At 40.4% G+C, this 3,805-nt stretch overlaps 1 pseudogene; it reads left to right on the top strand.

Moving 5' to 3' along the window:
* Positions 1–2,477: 2,477 nt before the first annotated feature.
* Positions 2,478–3,009, top strand: LOC103254419 (annotated as a pseudogene).
* The last annotated feature ends 796 nt before the right edge of the window (positions 3,010–3,805 follow it).

Raw genomic sequence — 3,805 nt, 5'->3', positions numbered from 1 at the left:
CTGTACATTCGCCTCATAGTAGAAGGATATGTAGACATAGGTGGAAACTGGCCACAGTATCAAGAACTGTGTTTGTTTGAGCCCGCACAGCTGAATGCTCACATTTTCACTGTGGTATGAACACTGCACTAGCCATGAAGACAAATTGCTAACAGCAGGCATCCTTTTGGAATCCTAACCCATAGGAGAAAAGTACAATACAGAGATGCTATCTCCGGATGTCTCAGAGAAAAGTGGAGGCATGGTGACAATCTAGTTAATTTAGGGCTGAGGTTCTGATGGAACTTGTAGCTAGCATGGAAATTTAGGAGTAGGAGAGGAGTTTTCCAGCATGTTGAATGTCAAAGCTCTCTGGCTTTCTGGCCAGGAGAAATCATGAGAATGAATCAGGTCTCCGGAGGTGATACTCTTGGTGAGGACCCAGAGTTGCTACGATCACATTGCTGTCTGCAGCACTTGAAGGAAAAGGCAAAGGAGGGGAGAAAAGAAAGAAACAATAATGCAGGTTTAGTTCAAGTTGCCCTTCCAGTTTACCATCTCTCCCCTACATGCCCTACCACACCTGCTAACAGAACAAAATTTTCATCGATCTCTGTACAACTGTCCCCAGGCCCCTGGTTGGGGAGGAGGTGGTGCTGTTTAGGGGTACGTGGTTGATAAACACAGGGTTGAGAACACTCCCCAACCCCATGACACCTTTTCAGTGAGTCCCACCCCAACTGCCTCCACCCATCAGGTCTTTTACCACATGTGTTAATGTCTGGAATTCTTTGGAGCCTTTAACAGCAGAGGATGTCAGGGGTATAGTAACTTTGATTCTAGAAAACTCTGAATCATCTGTGAGGTATCACAAACACTTTGGATAGTTACGTTGCTACATGTTTCTATAAAGATTTAGAACTTATAAATTTTAAAGGATTTTTATAAATGTAAACCAGGATTTAAAAATAGTGAGTAGAATCTTTCTTCCCCCATTGACATCATCAGCTCTGACAGAATTATCTTGTTAGCTGAGATTTTTAAAAGTATTTTTTGGGAGTCAGGAAATGAATCACTTGGTTTATTATGTAAACCACATTTACTAGATAAATGTCGGGTGTGAACTTCAATATATTTGTTCAGGGACACCTTGAAATATCACTCATATGTGTGTTGTGAAAATGGGCATCGTAATCTCTGCTCCTCATCATTGAGAATGGGAGGAGATGGGGGCTTATGGAAATTTCAGTCCCATTGTCAAAACAGAGTACAATGGCCTTGCGGAAAACATGGTTGATGTCATATTTATGTAGTCACAGTTAAGTAGACACAAGCACAGTCACAGTCACATGAAGAGAGCTGTTCGTTTTTGTTGTCGGGTTTCATCAGAGTAAAAGTCATTCTCTTGTTATGGAATATTCTGGAAGAGCTTGAGTGATGTCTTTGGGGGTAGTTTAGAGGACAAGTCATTTCTGGGATGTCTTCACATTATGCAATTTTTTAACGTTTATTTTTTGCTATATACTTATATCAACTACTTCAAGAAAGAAAATAATTACAATGATTTCAACGTGCAATCCTTAGACTCAATAAATATTCTTTATAATTATACCCAGCAATTCATATAAGTGTATATAGACACTAAGTCAACTAGCAAAAAACAAAAAAGTAAAATAGCTATATAAACTATAAATCTTAGATATGGAGAATCTACAATTATTATTCAAGTCATTTTGTTTTTTTAGAACACAATTCACATGTTTTTCAATCACATATACATCCATTGCAAGAGTAAAATGAGACCACTAATGCAAACAATGTAAAACTGAGTCTCAGCATGAATGTTCATAAAAGCATTATTCATAATCACCAAAAGGTAGAAACAACCCAAACATCCACTAAGGGATGAACGGATAAACAAATGTGGTATCTACAAAAATTGAATATTATTCAGCCTTAAAAAGAAATGAAATTCTAGCAAAAGCTACAACATGGATGGACTTGAAAACATTATGCTAGCCAGGTGCTATGACTCACGGCTGTAATCCCAGCAGTTTGGTAGGCTGAGGTGAGAGAATTACCTGACCCCAGGGGTTTGAGACCAGCCTGAGCAATGTTGAGACCTCATCTCTTCGATAAATCAAAAAATCAGCCAGTCATGGTGTTACATGCCTGTGGTTCCAGCTACTTGGAAGGCTGAGGCAGAAGGATCACCTGAGCCCAGCAGGTCGAGGCTGCTGTGGCTGTGAGTATGCCACTGAACTCCAACCTGGGCAACAGAGTGAAGCTCCAACTTGAATGAAAGAAAGAAAGGGGGGGAGGGAGGGAGAGAGGGAGAGGAGAGAAGAGAAGAGAAGAGAAGAGAAGAGAAGAGAAGGGAAGAAAAGAAAAGAAAAGAAAGAAAAAAAACATTGTGGTAAATTTAAAAAGCCAGGCTTTTGGTTTTTGACTCTGCGGAGGCCCAAATCTGGGTTCATCCGACACCAGCCGCCTCCATGATGCCGCCCAAGTTCAACCCCAACGAGATCAAAGTTGTGTACCTGAGATGCACCTGGGGTGATGTCAGCGCCACATCTGCCCCGGCCCCCAAGTTCAGCCCCCTGGGTCTGTCTCCAAAAAAGGTTGGTGATGACATCGTCAAGGCAACCGGTGACTGGAAAGGTCTGAGGATTATAGTGAAACTGACCATTCAGAACTGATAGGCCCAGATTGAGGTGGTACCTTCTGCCTCTGACCTGATCATCAAAGCCTTCAAGGAACCACCGAGAGACAGAAAGAAACAGAAGAACATTAAACAGTGGGAACATCACTTTTGATGAGATTGCCAACATTGCCTGACAAATGCGACACTGATCTCTAGCTAGAGAACTCTCTGGAACCATTAAAGAGATTGAGGCTAGAGAACTCTTTGGAACCATTAAAGTGATCCTGGGGACTGCTCAGTCTGTGGACTGCAATGTTGATGGCCACCAACTCCATGACATCATAGATGACATCAATAGTGGTGCAGTAGAATGTCCCACTAGTTAAGAAGCAAAAAGGAAATATATGTCAATAATATAGGTCATTTGACAACTAAAAAAAAAGAAATAAGCCAGATACAAAAGGACAAATTTGTATGACTCCACCTACCTAGAGTAGCAAGCTTCGTATAGACAGAAAGTAGAATGGTGACTGTCAGGGGTTGGAGAAAGGGAAGAATAAGAAGTTGTTGTCTGATGGGTGGTTTTTGTTTAGGATGACAAAAAAGTTATGAAGATGGATAGTGTTTCACAACGATGTGAATATACTTAATGCCACTGAAGTTGCATATAACGTACACTTAAAAATGGTTAAAATGGTAAACCTGTTGTATATTTTACCAAAACTTAAAAACAAAATGAATCCATGTCTCAGGGTAAAGGCTCCCAGTCCACTGGCCCTGTGTCTATTGCTCAAGACCACCTGGCTTTTTCTTGTCCAAGGTCTTTGCAATTTCTCTTTCCTCTCCTGGAAAATTCTTCCCCTGTACTTCCCATAATTGGTTCCTTCTTGACATTCAGATGTCCGTTCAAGTTTCTCTTTCTTCAGTTGAATCATTTAATTCTATTATTTACTTATTTATGCCCCATCTAGCTCCTCCCCTAAAATGTAGATTTCCAAAAAAGTTTCATCTGTTTTATTCCCTAGTACTTAGAATTAGGAACCCTAAGCCAATGCTAAATAACTAGTTGTCAAATGACTGAATGGTTGAACCAATAACTCTGGCACATAAAGCCTTGGTATGTATTCTCTATAATTAGAGCTTATTTGATGTCAAGTGTAGAGAGTCAGGGATATGCCTCTA

Source organism: Carlito syrichta, unplaced genomic scaffold, assembly GCF_000164805.1.
Source record: "Carlito syrichta isolate Samal-C Ts95f unplaced genomic scaffold, Tarsius_syrichta-2.0.1 Scaffold279535, whole genome shotgun sequence".
Lineage (NCBI taxonomy): Eukaryota > Metazoa > Chordata > Mammalia > Primates > Tarsiidae > Carlito > Carlito syrichta.
Note: the sequence above shows the minus strand (reverse complement) of the source record. Positions and strands in the feature narration are given on the sequence as shown.